Source organism: Lonchura striata, chromosome 6 (assembly GCF_050655825.1).
Source record: "Lonchura striata isolate lonStrDom1 chromosome 6, ASM5065582v1, whole genome shotgun sequence".
In the NCBI taxonomy this organism is placed as follows: Eukaryota; Metazoa; Chordata; class Aves; order Passeriformes; family Estrildidae; genus Lonchura; species Lonchura striata.
The window spans coordinates 3,198,552-3,220,281 of record NC_140708.1 but is presented as its reverse complement, the minus strand read 5'-3'; the positions used below and the strand labels follow the sequence as shown (position 1 = coordinate 3,220,281).

The following is a 21,730-nucleotide window of genomic DNA, read 5'->3' as shown; positions in this document are numbered from 1 at the left end:
TTATAAAATAAGAGCTTTTCAATCAGATATATGTGACTGAAGGATAATGAAGCAGGTTTTATGGGCTGCAGAATATTATAAATCTTTTCTGATTTATTTCAGAGTAGGGGGAAAGGGGGAATTGTTGAAAGAAAAGATGACAGATCACATCTGCTTGTGGGTAATAAGGCTTCCTATAAAAAAGAAATGGCATACTGTGAATAATTATATGCAGTCTGAGGCCAAAAAAGACAGAGACTAGTCCTGGTCAGAATTTTTAGCTGCCACCTAATACTTGTAAAAAATGTGCAAGGAAAATATGTTGAATTTTCACTGGTTATCAACAGTTTTTCCTTTGCTAATTTGCTCAGCTTCAACACTAGGTCAAACAGTAATTTCATTTTTCTGCTTTGCAGAAATTCTTCCATTTTATCATCATAAGTGTCAGCAGAAACATCAAAACGCCAGCACCATTCAAAGAAAGAAAAAAAAGGAAGATATAACCAGGACAGTATTTTAACAAAAATAGCGAGCAAATTGTTCAAATGAAGTTTGTAAGACACTACAATAAACCAGAGTATCAGGCAATATAGGTAAAATCAAAAAAGAACAGCATAAAATAATCAATACAGACCACACTCTTTAAAAAAGTCCTAAGAGTCTCAAGAGCTGATCTGAACTCCTTCAATCTAGGTGATGCTCTGGCTCCATTAAAGCCAGTTTCAGCTCCACCACTGGCTTTAGAGGATTTGGTATTTTCAAGTATTAGGTTTTTTGCACTTGTACAGGAGATAATTGGGAGTCAGCACTGGAGATAAGAATGAGAACTTTATGCAGCACAGCTGGCCAGAGGCAATAGCCACAACACACTGTTTCTCCATAGTTAAATGCTCACCTGCAGCTTTTTGAGATATTCCCTATACTCAGTGAGCACTCGATTAGAGAAATACTCCTTCCTTCTCACACTGAAGAAACCAACTCATCCATGTAGTGATTTAGGGATTTAAACGTTGTGTCACTGAGAAGTGGCCATTGGGAGCCTCGCAGAGACTGCCCCCTTCTTGACCACAGCCTCCTCCACCTTGTCCTCGAGAGAAGCAAAAAGCCACTGAATCAGGACTGTGCTTTACAGTAACTCAGTTCTGAGAGAGCAGCACAGCTGTCCTGATGGGCAGGAGAAACTAAAAATCCAAGCGTTGGTCAGACAACCCCTCCCTTGCTCATCATGAACCCTTCCTTGCCTACAAACCTGCTTCTCAGGCTAAGAATTCTCAGCAAGGCTTTTGAGATACCATAACTTTATAAAATTCCCTCAGCAGCCACAGAAATGTGCCTCTCTTTCTCCACAGTCTCCTCCAAGAGAGACCAGTCCCCAGCTTAGGAAGCTCCAGAAGTTTCACTCAGATGAGCATTTTCATCTTTTCCCAATGAAAATGCCCTCTCCCTCCCAAACAGCTCCACCTGAGCAAGGGCTGCAGTGGCCAACAAGGAAATTAAGTGACCTTTCTCCCTGCCTCTGAGCCAAAATATAATGCACTGTAACATTCAGTAAAGAGTAAACAATTTAATAACAAAAATTGATGCTATCGATCACACCATCCCAGAACATCAAAAGTCACATTTTATATCACAGTTCATCGGTCAAAAGCACCAGAATAATTTATATTTTTCTTCTTTGGAGTTTCAGGAACTTCAGGCTATTTTCTAGGTTGTCATATGTATGGCTTCAGCACAAGCTAACGAGATATTGAGTGAGAAATCATTAGCAGCTGGTCAAGTAAAACCACTCCATCAATCATTTTCATTTCCTTAATGTCAACAATTCTAATTTCAACTCTGGAAAAAAATTGTGTTTTAAACTGTGAAATACATCACATTTGATAGTATGTTTTTAGATTCTCAAGTTTATTGCGAAAAAGTCAGTTCAACACATAATGAAATCATTCCTTCTTTATGATCACCAAACTCAATTGTAGGGAGGAGAAAAAGCTGTTTCATCTAGATCAGGCAAACAGACTACCTGTCTATTCCAGAATAAATCCATTATTTTGTACCTGAAGCACCAGTAAAAACTATGGAAGAACAGCAAAGCTGTCTTGTGTTTACAAAGACACATTTTAGGTTGTTCTTGAACTTCAGTCAGTGAAACCAAGCCATGACTACCAGGGACCTTTCAGGAGACACAGTTTCAATGACACAGTTGGCCTGGCGCTGTCTTCTACAGACAAAGTGCTCTCCTACAAGAACTCTCCCTGCTGTTTAGCAGAAGCTCCTGAGGAGAGGAGCTCTGCAATTGGTCACACCAAACCCCATCACCACCGACACGTCTGTGCTGGGGACAAGGTACAGCGGGGCAGGGTCCCGGGGAGGCACAGGACCAGCTTTTCCTTTTGGCTGGCTGGAGCAGAGGCATCCTCCATCTCTACAGCTGGGTTTGCTGCAGCTTTCTGATTATTAGAACAGGAAGACTACGGACCACAGCAACTTTCTGAGAAAGAAAACTCAGGTGGCCAAGTGACTGCAGTGCCTGCGTCCCCCTCACCTCTAGCCTGACATGAGCAGGTTACTCTTTCCTTGCCTCCCAGTCCAGCACCTTGCAGCAGCACCCAGGCTTCCACCAGCCCTGGAGAACCTCCTCTCCTCCTGGAGAACCCTGGGGAAATCTCCCTTCGTTTCAGGCAAAGTGCACTCCCTAGGGACATGCCAGCCTGGGGCAGCCTCCTGCTGCCAGGTGTCCCCTGGCCACAACGTGCTGCAAGCAGCTTCCAGCCTGATTTTATCCTAGCACCAGGAAATTACTGGGGATTTCTGCCATACAACCAAATCATAAAAAGAGTTAGTTGGTTGGTTGTGGGTTTTTTTATAGTGCATACCCATTCTCCTCAGAAAAACATGTCAGCATGAGAGAACAGCTCACAGATTACATTACACAAATGCAATTTGGTTTCTAAAATTTTAATCTTGTCAAGCAAAATTCCTATTTTCTATTTCTTGTACTTAAGTTCCAGTTTATGAACAGATTATAGGATGCAAAATGATTAGGTAGGTCCTGAAATATTAAATTTAGATAAATCTTTCCAATATAGTTATAAATTTGTCAGGATACAAAAAAAATCCTGCTGATATGATAAGCTGAATCACTGATAAATGTACTATTTTCATACAAATAGCTCATAAGAAAATAAACTCCTAGTATGCCTACAACCATTAATAGCTTCTTTTTTTGACCTGCCTTCCCCAGATGCTAGAACACAAAACTGTAGAAAGGACAGTTATTATCTGTATATGGCCTGAAAATCTAAAAGCCCCACAAAATTTCACTCAAGTTTTGATTGCTGCATAGAAAAAGCATTCACTGTTACAAACCTACACTAATCTGTGGGGAAAAAAAGCAATTTGTAGTAGGAAAACGCAGTCTGAAGACTGGGAATATTACTTTTATAAAACTGTAAACCAATAATCAGTGGGGCTCAAGGCAAGCTCATGGTCACTTTGCATCCTGAGCACTCCGAAGCAGCCCAGGTGCTCCTAGAGCTCCCAGGCAGCCCAACCAGTCCCACCTGTGTGCACGAGCAACTCTCCATGGCCTCCCAAGGGAACTGGTCCAGTGCTTTCTCATCTAAATGGTTGGGTTTTTTTACTCAATACTGCACAGATTTTGCATTTTGCCAATTTCATTTGTCTTTCTCTGAATGGATACAGAGAATAACTTAACAGCATAAACCTTATAAAAACTTCTTCTCTATCTGAAAATATCTGCGTGTTCCTCTTCTCCTCCACCTCTTCCTAAGTTACATACACTCTGTTAAGTCAGTTGCTTCCTACTTTTTAAGTTCTAAATTCCTTGCTTCATTTTGTTCCTTTTATCAGTCCTTGTTACTCTTAAGCTGTGATGTCTAAAATTTTCTGCTGAGCTGAGCCCTACTGACAGATCATTTAATTTCTGATTTTCTTATGGCATTGGGAGCTGTAGAGCAGTACCACAAACCCTGCATTTTTATGTATACAGTGAACTCGGTGAACTTCTTCCCAAAAGTAATTGTTGGTACTTATCATTTCAATCTGCAGATTTCAGACCATTTCCCCAAACTAAAAAAAAAAAAAAAAAAAAAAAAGAAGAAAAGAGGGGTAATGTTTTTATTGACCTATAAAATCCTTTGAAGTTGCACCAGGGTAGCATCATTCAAATTCTCAATTATTTCCACTCTTCATTCCCTAAGCCATTTATTTATTTTTATTTCATTTATTATTAATGGAAGTACACCATACACATGGGTCCCATCACACTTCATTAAGCGACCCCAAATTGACCCACAATGGATTAAATACCAGTTCACTAAGAACACTGTTTTTCTGTGACCTGTATTTTTCCTCATTATACAACTGTGCTTCTCAAGTGTGGTGGTGCGTTTTTTATATATATTTTATGTACGGTTTTATATGTTTGTATTCCCCAATGGTTTGTCCCTGTTCCCCCCCTGGTGTTGAGTTGGTACATCCTTTTGTTCTGTTTTCCCGCCTGGTCCTCCTTTCCCGCCTTGCCAGCACCTGTCAATCCATCCTAAGAGTGCTGTGTCATTCCCCTGTCCCCTCCCAGGTGCCTTGTCTGTCACTCGGTGTTCCTTCCCCTCTATCCAGAAGCTTCCACTCAGGGCACCGAGTGATTGGACGAGGGCCTGGGGCCGCTCCCATGTCCCCTTCCCATTGGACCAGGCGGAATCACCCCACCTTGGAGCCACTCCCTTCCCCGTTTCCCATTGGCTCTACCCTCACAGCCAACCCCTCCCCTAGTCCTTAAAAGTCTGTCCCGAACCCCACTCGGGGTTCCAGCCTCTAGGTTTCACTTCTCCACGTTGGCCACGTTGGCCCATCAATAAAGAAGGTTCTACCCCAGGCTGGTTCCGGCTTTTTCATCTGTGCCGAGGGTCACTAGCGTAGATCCGGACCCACAGGACACCTCCCAAACCCCTGTCAAGGGAGCAGCGGGAGGCGCCTTTCTGCCCGTTACTCGCCCCAGGATCGAGCTAGCCGGGGCTAGAGTTGAAGATCCACGGGCTCCTGGGGACGAGGAAGCGCGGCAAGTTGGCGCCCAACGTGGGGCCCTGGATTTACGTCTAGGACCCTGCGGAAGAGGAGTTTGGGGTCTCCCGGACCCTTCCAGAAGTTCCTCGTGGCCGTCAACCACCCCCGGTCGGAGCAGGCTCCGTTCTAGTGAGCTGCGCTCCCGGGGGACGGAGCCGGCAGCGTCGGTGGCACCTCCGGCGTCGGTCTCCACCTCGGCAAGAGAGGTAAGATCCGCTTTTTCTTTTCTACCCTCCCTTGGTGGGCCCTCGCCGTGGGGACGGCGTAGGGACGGTCCGGCTCTCCCCTATCCCTCACTGGGTTTGGTTGCCTCCCTTCCCGGGCGGGAGTGCTCGAGGGTAGGGGAAGAGCCGGGGGGGTAGTCTTCTTGGTTTATTTGTAGTTTTCGGGTCTTACCTCCTGGGGCACCAGTTACCAACGAGCCATGGGTGCTAAGCTCTCGGTGCCCCAGAAAAGCCTTTATATCCAAGTTGCGGGAATCCTTTTAGTGGGTGGAATTAAAGTAAAAAAGAGCGAAGTTAAGCGCTTTGTCAAATGGTTGTCGCAAGCGTTCCCCGATGTTTCGGCTGCAAAATTATATCAAGTCCCCTTTTGGGACCAAGTCGGGAGAGAGCTCTTATGTAGGTCGGACCTCTCTCTCGCAAAATTCACCTTATTGGCCTTACAAATTCGGGATATTGTTAAGAACAATTATGGAAACTTGCCGCAGCCATCGGACAAACCGCTCCCCGGTTCTGTGGGTGGGAGTAGCAACCCTAAACCTCTTTCCTCTCCCTCTGCCCCTAACTCCCCTCATGGCGGGACTGGCGCCGTCCCTGCCTCTACCCGTTCCCCCGCTTCCCCTAAGTGTACAGCCCCGTCCCGTAGGAGTTCTGTTCAGTTTCGGTTGTCCCCAGACCCCAAAAATTCCTCCTCTGCCCCTTCTCCTGGGTCGGCACAAGATGGCCGCCTTTCTCCTTCTCTTCCCCGGGCACAAGATGGCGGAGGCCGCGTGGCTTTTCCCGCCACTTGTGCTCCCCCTTCCCACAACCCCTTTCTTCCCGCCTCCCGAGGCTCCGCCCCTTCCCCGGATCTCCCCGCCCATGTCCCTCCTCCGGGCAAAGACGAGTGGCGGCTTCTTCACGACCTCCGCGCAATAAATGCAGTAATTGAAGATATGGGCTCTCCCCAACCTGGGATGCCGTCCCCAGCGATGTTACCCCAAAATTGGAATTTGGCTATAATTGACATAAAGAATTGCTTCTTTCAAATTCCCCTGCACCCTGATGACGCGCCACGGTTTGCCTTCTCGGTTCCTTCCATCAACCGAGAAGCCCCAATGAAGAGGTACCATTGGAAAGTACTTCCACAGGGCATGAAGAACAGCCCAAGTATTTGCCAATGGTATGTCTCCTCATTGCTGTCCCCTGTGCACGCAGCCACGAGGGGCGTGATCATCCATCATTATATGGATGACATTTTGATTTGTGCCCCCAATGACGATCTGCTTACACACGCGCTTGAACTGACAACCAGTGCGTTGGTTGCTGCAGGGTTCGAGCTGCGCAAAGACAAAATTCAAAGGATGCCGCCCTGGAGATATCTGGGTTTGGAGATCAGTAAGCGGACCATTGTGCCGCAAAAATTGGCGATCAAAAATACAATTCGGAACCTTGCAGATGTCCAGCAGCTGTGTGGGTCTTTGAACTGGGTGAGACCCTGGTTAGGTATTTCCAACGAAGACCTAGCCCCTCTTTTCAATTTATTGAAAGGGGGGGACGAGCCTAGTTCTCCCAGGGAGCTCACCCCAGAGGCCAAGGCTGCTTTAGAGAGGGTCCAGGAGGCCATGTCTGCCAGGCAGGCCCACAGGTGTGATCTGGGCCTGCCCTTTAAATTCATCATCATGGGCAGACTGCCACACCTCCACGGCATCATTTTCCAATGGATGGAGACCCTGGGAAAGGGCACGGACCACGGCAAAAGGGACCCACTCTTAATCATAGAGTGGGTATTCCTGAGCCACGCTAGGTCCAAGAGACTGACGAAGCCACAGGAGCTGGTGGCGGAACTGATCCGCAAGGCGCGGATGCGGATCCGGGAGTTGGCAGGTGAGGACTTTAAGTGCATTTACATACCACTAAAATTGGAATCGGGCCAATTCACCAAGGCCATGTTGGAACACCTGCTGCGAGAAAACGAATCCTTGCAGTTTGCTCTAGATAGCTACACGGGCGAAATTTCTGTTTTGAGACTGGCCCACAAAATTTTTGATTCGGATGTCCAATTTGAGCTCAAAGTAACACGGATTCAGAGCAAAAAACCCTTGAAGGCTCTGACAGTTTTTACTGACGCGTCCGGAGGTTCCCACAAGTCAGTAGTGACTTGGAAGGATCCTCAGACTCAGCGGTGGGAGTCAGACGTCGCTGTGGTGGAGGGATCCCCACAGCTAGCTGAGTTGGCCGCAGTCGTCAGGGCTTTTGAGAAGTTCTCTGAATCCTTCAATTTGGTCACTGATTCGGCATATGTAGCAGGTGTAGTATCTAGGGCACAGGATGCAATCCTGCAGGGTGTTACCAACGAGGCCCTCAATGAGTTGCTCTCCAAGCTGGTTAGGCTAATCTCCCACCGAGAGCAACCCTTCTATGTAATTCACATAAGGTCCCACACCGACCTGCCGGGGTTCTTGGCCGAGGGAAATCGGCGTGCCGATGCCCTCGCGGCCACCCCCGTGCAGCTGGCGCCACTCCCGGAGAAGTTCCAACAGGCAAAGATCAGCCACCAGTTCCACCATCAAAATGCGCCTGGTCTGGTCCAGGAATTCCGCCTAACCCGGGACCAGGCCAAGGCCATCGTGGCAACCTGCCCGTCCTGTAAGTCGCTCCCCTTACCATCGGTGAGCGCAGGGGCTAATCCCAGGAGTCTCCAGTCCTGCGAGGTGTGGCAAATGGACGTTACTCACGTCCCTTCCTTCGGGAAGCAGAAGTACGTCCATGTCTCTGTGGACACCTTCTCTGGGGCAGTTTTCGCCTCTGCCCACACAGGGGAGAGGGCAAAGGACGTTGAGAAACATCTGGTCCAAGCCTTCTCTATGCTGGGCGTCCCCAAATTAATCAAAACAGATAACGTCCCCAGGTACACCTCCAGGGAATTTGCCAGCTTCCTGCAACAATGGGGGATAGAACACAAGACCGGCATCACCTATTCCCCCTCAGGTCAAGCGGTGGTGGAAAGGACTCACCAGAACATCAAACGGATGCTGAAGCAACAACTTTCAGCATCCAAGCACGAGTCCCCCCAGGCCCAGTTATCACGGGCCCTGTTCACATTAAACTTCTTAAATTGTTCGTTCGACTGCCTCAACCCCCCTATAGTGAGGCACTTCGGTGCGTCAGAGCAGAGCCGGGTCAGGGAAAGGCCGCCAGTTCTCATTAAAGATCCAGAGACCTGGCGGCAGGAGGGACCCTATGACTTAGTCACCTGGGGACGGGGGTATGCTTGCGTGTCCACGCCCTCAGGCCTGAGATGGGTCCCTTCCAAGTTCGTCCGGCCCTACGTCCCCAAGAACACCGAAAACGGGCCATCAAGTCCTCAGGTGGGACACGCAGCCCTCCGCAGGTGGAGGAGGTCCCTTTCCCCTGACCCCGAATCCTTCTCATATGACCTCCCTTTTCCTTTCCTCGGCTCCATGGAGTCCCTTTTTCTTTGGAGAATGGACCTCCCCATTAATTTCAAGTATTAATTTTCGTTTCAGTTTATTTTTCAGAGTCACACACGCCACCACCGGTCCACCCAGCATGTTACCATCACTGTGCCTCATCCTTCTGGGCCTCTCCATCTCCCCACATCTCCTGCATTCATGGATCATTCCTCAGCCTTTGGAGTTCGCTGGTGTGTGCTGTGTGAAGTTGGGTTCCAAGGCTGAGGACGTCTGGACGTCCATCTCTCAAATGCAGGAGATGATACATCACATTCAGAAGGAGTCCGCCGGATGGCTGGACTCCCTCTTTGAAGGATGGGGCCTCGCTGGGTGGATCCGTTCCTTAATACAGACAGGCATCGTGCTGCTGCTGGGGCTCATCGCCTTTGCCGTTGGCTTCGGCGTGGTCAAGAGGCTGTTGGTAAAAGCCCTCGACGACAACATCCGTGTGAATCACGCCGCAATAGCCGACCCCAGTGAGCTCCAGCCCCTCAACACCAGAGAGCAGCAAAAAGAAGACCAAACTGAAAACGATGTCTGGTTCGATGAAGACGCAAAAGACTCTGACTCCCCAGTCTAAAGACTTATGTTTTACCTCCCTCTCCTTCTTTTCTTTTTAAACAAAAAAGGGGGAGATGTGGTGGTGCGTTTTATATATATATTTTATGTACGGTTTTATATGTTTGTATTCCCCAATGGTTTGTCCCTGTTCCCCCCCTGGTGTTGAGTTGGTACATCCTTTTGTTCTGTTTTCCCACCTGGTCCTCCTTTCCCGCCTTGCCAGCACCTGTCAATCCATCCTAAGAGTGCTGTGTCATTCCCCTGTCCCCTCCCAGGTGCCTTGTCCGTCACTCGGTGTTCCTTCCCCTCTATCCAGAAGCTTCCACTCAGGGCACCGAGTGATTGGACGAGGGCCTGGGGCCGCTCCCATGTCCCCTTCCCATTGGACCAGGCGGAATCACCCCACCTTGGAGCCACTCCCTTCCCCGTTTCCCATTGGCTCTACCCTCACAGCCAACCCCTCCCCTAGTCCTTAAAAGTCTGTCCCGAACCCCACTCGGGGTTCCAGCCTCTAGGTTTCACTTCTCCGCGTTGGCCACGTTGGCCCATCAATAAAGAAGGTTCTACCCCAGGCTGGTTCCGGCTTTTTCATCTGTGCCGAGGGTCACTAGCGTAGATCCAGACCCACAGGACACCTCCCAAACCCCTGTCAAGGGAGCAGCGGGAGGCGCCTTTCTGCCCGTTACTTGCCCCAGGATCGAGCTAGCCGGGGCTAGAGTTGAAGATCCACGGGCTCCTGGGGACGAGGAAGCGCGGCACTCAAGTTTGCCTATGAAAACATCCTGTCAGTGTGCATTGCTGTGTGCAACATTACAGCAGTTTACAACTTCCCTTTTAATCCCCAGCCAGCTAGTCTGTCAAACAACTACTTGTATTTGACAAAACATACTTTCAAAATAGATGCTTGTGGCTCAGCACCACTTTCTTATCCTGAGCAGTTTTAGGAAGTGAATATATAAGGATTTCCTGCAGCTACTTCACAGTTATCCAAGTTAGAGGGGCTGACCTATAAATTCCCTACATAAAGCAATTTAATTGTTAAGATAAATTTGGCTTTTTTGTCAGCTGGAAATAGTCATTCCTCACAGATTTTTACAATCAAGGTCAATGGTTCACAGAAGCCTTTCTTAAATATTCCTGAACTCTTTCTGGTACATACTCACTTTGCTTTATTGACTGCATTAATTGTTCCAGCTAACTATTCACAGGAAGCCTGAAGCAGGTAGAAAAGACAATATTTTTTACTTCCTGTCCCCCATCTAGAAAGGTCTTTACTTTTTCTCCTATTATTTCCTTCTAAATTACTTCCAGTGCTCAGATTTCCACCTTTTTCTTCACTATTAAATTTGCAGGTTACTTCTTTCTTCTAGCTGAGCAAAGAAGCCTTTGGTGCTGATCAGACTGTTGATCAGACTGTGCCTTGCTGCATCACTCTTGCCTCAGAATGTGTTATTTGGGCAAAGGAACAAAGAGCCATTCTGGCCTAGAAACCATCTAAAAAACTCTGTCTCTCTGCAGCAGCCAGGCCCCACAGGGGCATTCCCAGCACTGCATTCCCAGCAGTGGCTCCTAGGAGTCCCACAGGAGCACTGTGTAACAGAGCAATCCCAGGACACTGCTCATTTACTCCATCTCATTTACTTCCTCTGCCACAGGGAATATGAGGACAGGGTCATATTCCTGCTGTTTGTCAGCAATGGATGATTCCAGATTTACAAACTTGCCTACACATCTGAATCACAGATATACAAAGACTCTTCACTACAAGAATAAGGTAGAGGACAAAAAAAAAAAAAAAAACAAAAAAAAAAAAAAAAAAAAAAACCTTCCTTCCTTAATTAGTGGTCAAAACAAAAATCTAAACCCTTTCCTCCTGGTCATTCTTTCAGCCTCCCTATTTTACTTAAGTTGTAATAGCTATAGTTGTAATAGATCTGTAATAGTACTTTACTAGACCTGCATCTGAATAAATGCCAAACAAGTAAATTTTACTATCTGACCTCTGCCAACCACATTTCATCCAGACACGGAATGAGAAAAAAAGGGCTTACTATTCACTTATAATTCCATCAGACATTTAAAATGGCATTGACAATGCTACAGATTAACTGGAAAACAGAGCAAGAACTGAAGCACAACATCAGAAATCAGGAATATAGCCAGAGATTCTCCAGAGAAATCTTTCTTCTATTAAATTTTGCCAATTTATCAAAAGTAGAATCTTTTATGGAAACAGAGAAAGCACAACAGATCTTCTGACACAACATAGGCATATGCCCTGCCAGCTCTGTAAGCCAGCCTTGGGACCAAACTCTTGAAATTTTCAGGTCTGCTGTTCCTTCCCAGTCTTTCTGGGAAGAACTTGGAGGTACCAGTCACTGAGCCACCTTGCTCTACAAAAATGCCATTCTTACAGCTGAGAGAGGCAGGTGTTCCAAGGATCACAATAAATGAGGAGCCAAACAGCCTGAGGAGCTGGCAGCCTTACCCAGGCTTTGCTCAGCTTTTGCATGCTCACTCACACGGAACAGCACTCTGCTTTCCTGTTGAGATCCAGGATAATTGTTCATCTCAACAATCTGGTCAGCTGTTCCCCAGCTGCTCAGGAGAGGACAAATAAAAACTGCTGCCAGCCCTGGCAGCATCTGTCAGCATCACCTACAACATCCCAGTGCACTGCATTTCAAAGCCTTGCTTTAACGTACAGCTGCACAGTTCAGCACAGGAGGTGGCTGGCAGAATTTAAAAGATTATTAGGCCTCTTGTTTTTCAAATTAGAAACAAGTTTTTCTGATTACTTGAAAGCAAAGCAATAAAACCTCCACTTCCTTGCCAACTGTAGGACACATCACAGGTGCCATTATGACCATACCCCCTTAGCATATAGCTACGAGCACTCACACAGCATTCCCCATTTTCTTTACCTACTCATTGGTTGGACTCCTTCAGTTCACACTTTTTACAGGAACTTAGGGAAGTTTTCCCCTATTTCACTTCCTTATTACTGCAAGCAGTAGACTAGAAATAGCACTGTAAAACCAAAATGATTCTGGCTTATGTGCATCTGCTCTCTCCTGTGTGCACTGTCCATGTGTACAGGTGCACAGTCAGTAAAGGCACATCAATAATACAGTGCTCTTTTGCTGTATTAAGCACAAAAGAAGCACTAACCAAGTTACCAGAGAAGAGATTTACCTTGGGCTCAATTTTTTTTTCCATTAACTGCTGCCAGGAGGTACGTAATTATTATATTTCTTATTTTCTCTTATTTACATGGAATAAAAAATTATATTCCTGAGTACAGCTCCTAGTCAAGTAGCTGACTTATCATTTCTTTCCATCTTTGTATAAATTTCCTTTGTTTTTTCTCCTGATAATGAAACAATAAAGACAGTTAGAATAAGATAGAAAGGATTTTCCAGTAAATATAGCAATTAGAATTATTTATTGCATGTATTCTACTAAGCACTGCAGCTCTCTTATTTTCTTTGCATACTCAAAGAAAATGTGCCAATTGGCAACACAACCATAGAAGCAGTTCTTGAGAAGAGCTGATCTTGAAAGGACTGAAGTACATCTTTTTTGTTAATATGATGGAGGATGATGGTTCATTATTTACTTAGCCTGCCTTCTGACCATACACATTGGTCAAAAATACAATTATACAAGATTATAATCTTCCTTTTTATTTTACTTAAGAAGAGTAGTATGTCAGACAGGAACAACAAACAACAACTGGAAAAGAATTAATTAAAAGGAAAGTTAAAATAAGAAAGAAGTGCCAATGAATGCTGTTTGTGACCAAAGACAAAGATGAGGGTTTGTTTTTTAAGTGTTGTTTTGGTTTTCTTTTCAGAATGAAGATGGAAATGTGGAATTGAGATTTAGATCTTCAAGTTCCTGATCTCATTTAACTCACTGTTTTAAGATCTGGCTGAACAATTAAGACCAAGAATTACAATTTTTCTGCAATATGATACAGAACTGATTTCATTAAAAGTGGCCATAAGCTATTTCACATAAAACTTCATTGTTCATGCTTCATCAAAAAAGATGATGAGAAGCTAGGCAAGAAATTAAGTCCAAAAGTCAGATGACAACTATGCAGGTATCTCCACCTCTATCAGAGTCACTTCTGGTACTAGAAGTTAAGAAGTGCAGCATCTCACAGGTTGCTGGCAATACCGTATCCTGAATTCAAGTAACCAGAGCAAAAGCATTTGGTCAGCCATGCACTAGACCTCAACAGTCATGTGAAGAAATTTTTAGGGAGAGCTTTTAATCAACCACTTCCCAAATGACTTCTACAAAGTATTGTTTTATAGAGAGAATTAATTGCAACAGAATTTAACACAGTACCTACTAATGTGAAAATTATCAGAGATTACTCAAATGAAAGATACTTTCCTTTTACTCCTTTAAGTAATTTCTTGTCCTGGCTTCATTACCTGAATATCTTTCAATCTTCCATTAGTAAATAACAGGATTTACTGTATATTAAAATGAGACATTTGGGTCATCCAAGATGCTGCACAAACACTGAAATTTACTCAAATGCTCAGCATCAGACTCCACAGATTGAAGACAGCAGCAATGTCTGGACATTATCCAACCCAACCCACTGCTTAAAGCAGAGTCAACTCCAGCCAGGCTGGTTTGGGTTTTTGATGGGTCTACAACACCAACATTCTACAAAGAGTTCCCTGAACAATCCAATTATGATTGATCTTTTTAATTAGAACTGCTATATAAACAAAAATTAACTTTCAACCTGAAACAGAATGAAATTTAGAAATGTATCTGGGCAACAAAAATCAGATGCATTACACCAGAGGATAAAAAAACCAAAACAAATGCATCTGGAACAGCAGACTTCAGTAGCATTCACAGAAATGGCACCCTGACATTTCAGAAAATGACCAGTCTAACATCTTCTAAAAAACAGGAAACTGGTGGAGAAAAATCTTATGTAGTAACAACCATTTTCAATAACCTCTAAAAAGAGGAAAATTCTTGTGAACTAAATAGCTAGGTAGATGCTGAGTTAACAAGTACTTGATTATTTTTAATGCTTGTTTATACCATTACCAAGGATTTATTTCATCTTGGGGAGAGCAAATGCTGCTTTATTGAAGGTTTCTTGAAAAAAATTTAGCCTTCAGGAACCCAATGTATTTTCAGTGCCACCAGGTATACTAAAGACAAATTACTCACTCTTACAGTGAATCATCCCCACAGAGCCACGAGCTGCTCCTCACACTACGTCACTGCAGTGCAAGCCTCCAGCTCAGATCTGATCAATCCTGACACAGCTCAGCTCACAACTGTTCAAAGAAAAGCTCTCATTATCCTTCTCCAGCTCATGTGCAGAAATCCCAGATTACTGCAAGGTCTGTAAGAGCACCTATAACCAGGTACATGTAACTGCAGCTTATTTTTCAGCTGTAAAATCTATTTGGGGAATTCACTAGACTACTTCTGTCTTTTAAGTACACTTAAGATCCTCCTCCTTAACAATTCATATCTAATTTCCCCATAAAACAAAATGTTCACTGAAAGTTAACATTTAAAAGAATGATTTTCAATTATACACACTGCATACAAAATGGAAGAAAATCCTCTGTAGGAGTGCTCAAAATCAACTCAATCAACTACTCAGACAATGTGAACAACAAAATCATGAAAAATACATCTTTTCTTGTATAAATGCCAGCATAATATACCATATAGGCATACCAATTTTACTGGAATACATCCTTTTTTGAAAAACAAAATACTCAATAAAGTCTTTTTAAAAAAAAAAAAAACAGCCATGAATAAGAAAAGAACTGAGTGACACTTCCCACCCACACATGGAAATTCTTCTCATTTACATTTTGACATACCTCAGTTTCAAACTTCTCTGGAACCAGTTTTCTTAAGATGTTTAAGTATGAAGAGGACAGTAAATTGAGAGCATTCAAATCCACTTTTTTTGTAAAAATGCATATATAAGAGTGGATTTTATTTGTTCAGAAATAAAAAAGAGATTTAAAAACAAGGATTTCAAGTCCTCAGTTATTTCAACCCCTTCCATCAAATAACCAAAAGCCATTCTGTTCTAGATGATTTTAATAAGGAATTTCTTCAAACTCCCTGTTAGTCGAATCTACAAAGTCTGGGGTCTGTTCTTCAGAGAGAAGCTACACAGAACTTTGCAAGTTACATACTTGTGAAAGAAAGTGAAACCACAAAGGACAAATCAAACAGCCCCCTATTTTTACCTCTTCAGGTGTCACTGACAACCCAGGAAAGTGTTAGAAGTCTTCATGGGGAAACCATTAAGTGCAAGTAAGGGCAAGTTGAGACATCAACATGCTTGAGGCATCTCTAGCTCCCTCCACTCTCCAAGAGTAAGAATGGCAATAAAATAGCACAAAGAAACATCAGCAGTTACAGTCTCCACATCCAGACAGTGGACCAGACCTTAATGATGTTGAAGACTACTCAACACAGAGGTAGAGCAAGGCATTAGTGCTCCACAGCAACCAAATTTAAGAGCTGAGACAAAGAGCAAGGCCCAGAACCACACCACCAATAAATAAAAACTCCTGGTTTTCCACCCGTTTTCTGGTTTTGAATTTGCAATGCTCAGGCTCCAATAAGTGACCATGCAGAGTTTGAAATCTAGAGAGACACAACCCCAAGTCCCAGCTCTCCACTGTGTGCCCTTCCCCATGGCTATAGCAGGCTGCACACTGCCATCTTTTCCTTAAGGGCTCACCCAGTCCAGCTCACTCCCTGTCCCAGCTGCCCCTCTGCTTTCAGGGATTCTGGCTCCTCGTCTCACCCTCACTGCACTTCAGCTGATGTGCTCAGATCCAAACAGGTCTCATTCCCAGAAGCTGTGGACTCAATCTGGTGGTGAATGACAAGCCTTCGGAGCCTTGAGGGAAGCCAGGTTCATAAAGTTTCAGGAGTTGCATTCCCAGCAGGGTTCAGGTATGCCCTACATGCAATACAGGGCACATCTGATCACTCCTGAGCTCTGCCACAGAGCACACAACATTCCTGCTCAGCCTCAGATGGCCTGCCCTTAGGCTGTATGGATGGCCGGGGCTTGATTAGCAGCAATATAAATATGTACAAGGTGGGCAACTTCAGTTCAATTCCTGATCTGCCTCGAGGTAACATGTATCATTGTTCTCTTCACATTTTTTAAATGGAAGCACGGCTGGTGTAAGAAGAAGGGCTGGTTTGACTCTGCTCCCTGCCACACACAGAGCACAGCTGTGGGACAGCAGGACACAGCAGTTGCCACCACCTGTGGCACAAGAGCCACAGGCACATCCAGACTAAATTACCCACATCTGACCCAAACATCTAGGTAATCGTGACATAAAAACCCAGTTAAGAAACAAACATTTTTAGAATACACAAGAAGGAAGTGAAATCAGAACCGAAAAATCAGGAAAAGACACTGACCCACATACATATACACACACACATATATGTATCTCCAACCTATAGGCATAATAAGCTGAGAAACTATGAACTAAAACTAATGAAGCACAAATATCACAAAACAACATTCAAACAGTAAGGGGATTTCAGTTCAAGAAAGTAGCTCTCATACCAGTGTATCTGACCTTTCCTTACCAGCCCTAACAATTCAGGAGCCATCTCTACTGAAAGCCAGAGGAGGATGCAGAATTGTTCAGACACACCTCCCTGTTTAATGATACCAGACACAGCAGCACCTGCAACCACTCAGTGCTGCTCACAACAGCCCCTTCCACTCAGGCTCACCACAACTCCATCATCCCTTCTGCCCCCAGGGCAGGAAATGTCTTTGCTCTGAAGAAACATGGAGCTCATATTGCTGCACTCCACTAAGTTCAGTAACTTTTCATTGTAGAGAATGAAGAGACAAGTGCTTGTCACTAAGAAAAGCAAGTGCTTATTACTAGAACATGATTGCTCCAGTGGACACATTATTCCATTATTGCCCACATGACAGTATGATTCTGCCATTGATAAGATATCCAAACCCACAGTAGCAATTCCTGTTACTGGATGTCCTAACACACAAATATAACCCCTAACAACGTATGTCTCAGTAAAATTCAGAAAGGTTAACAATAGTACAGAAATAATTTTGAAGAATTTTTTTAACAATTCAGAAAAAAACTGCTGCCTTTCAGAAGAATTATAAATGTATCTGCAATTTACTGGGTGTTTGAATTACTCTGAACAGAGTTCTTGTGGAGAGCATTTTGCTTCACTTTCCTTTGTACCATTCTCTGTGAAAAACAGACACATAAAAGCAAGTATCTTCTGAAAAAATGTTTCTCTGAGTTTGTATTAAAAACTCTTTAAAAAAAGCTTTTTCAAAGTTTAACTCACTGGCTCTTAATCTTTGATGCCCTTGAGGCTTATTAAGCACTTTAAATAATTGAGGAAAATAAAAAAAAAAAAAAAATAGGAACCACAAAAGCTATACTCCTTATACTCTTTCAAATGTTAGCACTAATAAATCCTAAAATCCTGTACAGTTTGTCAGGAAATTTATTCCACAAACGTCAGAGGTTTATGTCCCAAAAGGAGACAGAGGAGTCCTGTAACTTTATCTGAATAAAGGGAGAGGCCATGGGGCATTTTTCCTGGTGTCTCTCAAAATTTTGGAGGATGCAGCCTCCTTTTTATCCCCATTTCCCGGCCGCACGTCGGTCTCTCTTCCCCACTGCCTGATGTACTTCAGAGGTACAGAATTCCCGAAATGTCTAATACCTAAGACTCCCTTCTAATGTGTAACCCCCCGCTTTTTGTTTTCCTTGTGTCAATCAGTGGAATTCATATGGAATTTACCATTCTTCCCACTGTTTCTTTCATCTCCCAGTATCCAATTTATCAGCAGACCTACAGTTTGTCTGTAAAGACAAGCCTCTCTCATTCCATTCATCAATCAGTGGAATCCTTCCCACTGTTTCTTTTATCTCTCACTGCTAGTTTTATCTACCAGCAGATCCAGAGTTTATAAAGACAAGTCCCTCTTTCAAGCTCAAGCACTGAGACCCTAACTTCAAAAGAACAGACAATGCAGAACCTACACAGAATTTAGGCACCCAAGTCCTTGGCAATGGCCTTGTTTAAGCTCAACATTAATGGCAGGGCACATCCACCATCAACACCAGAGCCAAAGAGAGCCTGGATGCCAACAGTGCAGCTCCCTGGCAAAGCAGCTGCCAGAGGAGGATCTGTGGAGGCGGCGCTTACTGGGTGAGGTGTCTCGGAGGCAATGCAGCTCCCACTGGCAACACTCAAACAGGAAGAGGCCTCAAGGCAAGTGATCAAGCCAATGTGCCAGCAAGAAACAGGAGACCCATCCCCTGGAAAACAAACCCTTCGGAGCAGGTGACCAGCAGAGCTTGTGAGAGGGAGCGCAGAGGGCTGAAATGGCAGCAGGGAGGCCGAGCTTGGGAGCCACACACCAGGAGCACAAAGCCAAAGCAAAGCACGCCCTGTGTGGACTGTGGGCAAGGAAAAGTTTCCACTCTCACAAGTACAAGCTGTGGCACGGAGGCTCTGGAGCTCACTCAGCACAGCCACAAGGCAGGAGAGCATACACACAAACATATGTGAGGTATTCCACAGACAGAGCACTTGACTGTGGAGAACAACAGTATTCCCAAGGAGAGGAAAATTAAATCGTGCTTAAATTGTGCTATGACAACAAATGGCTGTTATCATCTTTACAGCCCATTCAATTCCCAGGCCTGGCTTACTGAAACTACTAATAGAAGAGCCAAAAAGACACTGATAAATCAGGACTGTTTCCTGGATTTATCATCTCTTCTTCAGTGAGTCAGAGCTGTGAAATAAGTAACTGACATCTGATAATCCTCTCATTGAAAACCTTATTTAACACAGTCTCAGTAATAGCCATAAACTCTTCTCAGTGAGAGTGTTTCCATTCATATAAGAAAAGCTCTAAAAAATTAAAAACTTGTAATTCCTTCCTGTTTTGTAACCTCATACCTTTAAGTATTTTGTATTTTTTTTCTGCTTCCTTGTCTTTGCCACCTTGTGCATTCACTGTGTTCTGCAGCAAATTATGTGACACTTTCCCTTACTGTCGTGTTTCAATAGCTGCTTTCTGACTTTCTCAAATCTGTGGGGTGGGTTATGTATTATTCTTTCACTTATTATACATTATATACCCCTAAAACCATGATTATTTCTGAAGTAAAAAAGATCATCACAATTTTGTTTCAAGAGTCGAAGAATTTAAGACCATTTAACTTAAAAACTTGTAGTTTCACAACCAGAGATTTATCGGAAAGCGTTCTTTGGACAAACCCACAGAAACCTTCTGGACTAATATGGGATGCTAGTCACCACATCAGCATACTGCCATGTGCTCTGGATAGCATCATAGAGTCATTTATGTCAGAAAAGCCCTTCAAGATTATTAAGTCTAACCATTAAAGGTGGATGCTTTCCTGTATAAAACTTTCAGCTGCTTAACAGCAAGCCCTGACCCGCCCTAGAACACATATTGCAAGAGAAATCTTCTACAACAATGTACCAAAGATTTACATTCTAAGTTAACCAAAGCTGAAGAAATCTCATTATCTAACCCATGTGTAAAACACTTCCAGAAAGGTTCAAAAATTAAGGCTGCATTCAATAGCATTCTGAGTAAAGCTTTCATAGCACTGGTATAAGGCCTGAAACACAACTTGAATTTAATAAGCATTGGCACACTTCTAATAAACAAAGAGAAATATCAAAAAGTACAATATCTGTGAGATGAAAAAAGAAATTTGATATGCATAATTATTTTAGTCCCTACACTACGTTATCCTAAGGACAATAAAATAAGACAAAGTAAACAGTCTCATTAGAACAGCTTTCGATTGTGTTAACTGCCATGACTTACGGAACAGAAAGGAATTTCAGCCTCCCAAAAAGGGAACAAATATCTGTATCACACAATTGTTCCCTCAATATGCTCAATGAATCATCCTGAGGTATCTTTAGAAAAGAACATTATGCCTACAGATAATGTTTACAGATAAAAAGCATGAGATTAACATTGTGTACCCATATTAACAGTATTGAGTCTCCACTGTTTCAACATTTACCTGCCAGATGTAACAAGTGTCAAATCCATTTGTCAAATCTAAAAGAAAAATCACTTTTAAAATGCAAACTACGTTCCTTTTCTAATTCACAGTTACGAGCATGTCAGACAACCAGATTCCTGGATTTACCCAACACTCCTGTCTTCCCAATATAGCAATTTAGTCATTCTAACACTTGTAAATTGGTGCTCTTCTCCTCTTCTGGTGTCAACACCCTACTTGAAAACAACACTAACAGATTGCTTACCTTTTAAGAAATTATTATCTAAATTGTTGCATTCTACAGGAGCAGCGATTACATTTTCAAATTCTTGTCTAGGAAGTGGTATTATGAAGAAATTCTTGCTTCTGGCATATGAAAGATTGTTCTGAATCAGTGACGGCTCACAACAAGGATAAAATAATCTAAATGTATATTTTATCTGTGGTGTGGCATTTTCCACAGACTTTATATACACGACATAATACAATTCATCATTCTGGAGACGTGGATTTAGTTTTTACTTAGATTTCTAGAGGAAAAGCATCCCCTTCAACCTTCTAAAGAGCATGTTACAAAATACGGGTTAAAATGCACTTTAATGCTTGGTTAAATGCTAAGATCCCAGAGCAGGAGGTGCTGAGGCATCCCAAGCAACTACTCAGTGGCCCTGTGTTTGTTACTTGTGACCCCACATTTGTACTCAGTGGCCCCATGTGCATTATTCTGTTGCCCTGTGTTTGTTACTCTGTTACCCCATGTGCCTTACTCAGGCACCTCCCGTTTGTTACTCAGCGCTCTGTGCTCATTTCTCAGTTGTCCCATTTTGTTAGTTGCCCTGCATTACTTAGCTGCCCTGTGTTTGTTACTCAGTTACCCGGTGGTGGCTACTCAGCTGCCCTGTGCTCCTCACTCAGCTGCCCTGTGTTCATTACTCAATTGCCCCATGTTCATTATTCTGCTGCCCCGCGTTTGTTACTCAGTGCCCCATGTTTGTTACTCAATGCCCCGTGTTCGGTACTCAGTTGCCCCACATTCACAACTCGGTTTCCCTGCGTTTGTTACTCAGTGCCCCAGGTTCACGACTCGGTTTCCCTGCCTTTGTTACTCAGCACCCCAGGTTCACGACTTGGTTTCCCTGCGTTTGTTACTCAGTGCCCCAGGTTCACGACTCGGTTTCCCTGGGTTTGTTACTCAGCGCCCCACGTTCACGACTCGGTTTCCCTGCGTTTGTTACTCAGTTGCCCCACATTCACAACTCAGTATCCCTGCGTTTGTTACTCAGTGCCCCAGGTTCACGACTCGGTTTCCCTGGGTTTGTTACTC

The 21,730-nt window shown here is 44.0% G+C and overlaps 1 protein-coding gene across 8 annotated transcripts in view; it reads right to left on the bottom strand.

Moving 5' to 3' along the window:
• The window catches only part of CTNNA3 (catenin alpha 3), a 426,948-nt gene that overhangs the window by 312,821 nt on the left and 92,397 nt on the right, over positions 1-21,730 (bottom strand). The gene's annotated exons all lie outside the window — the stretch shown is intronic.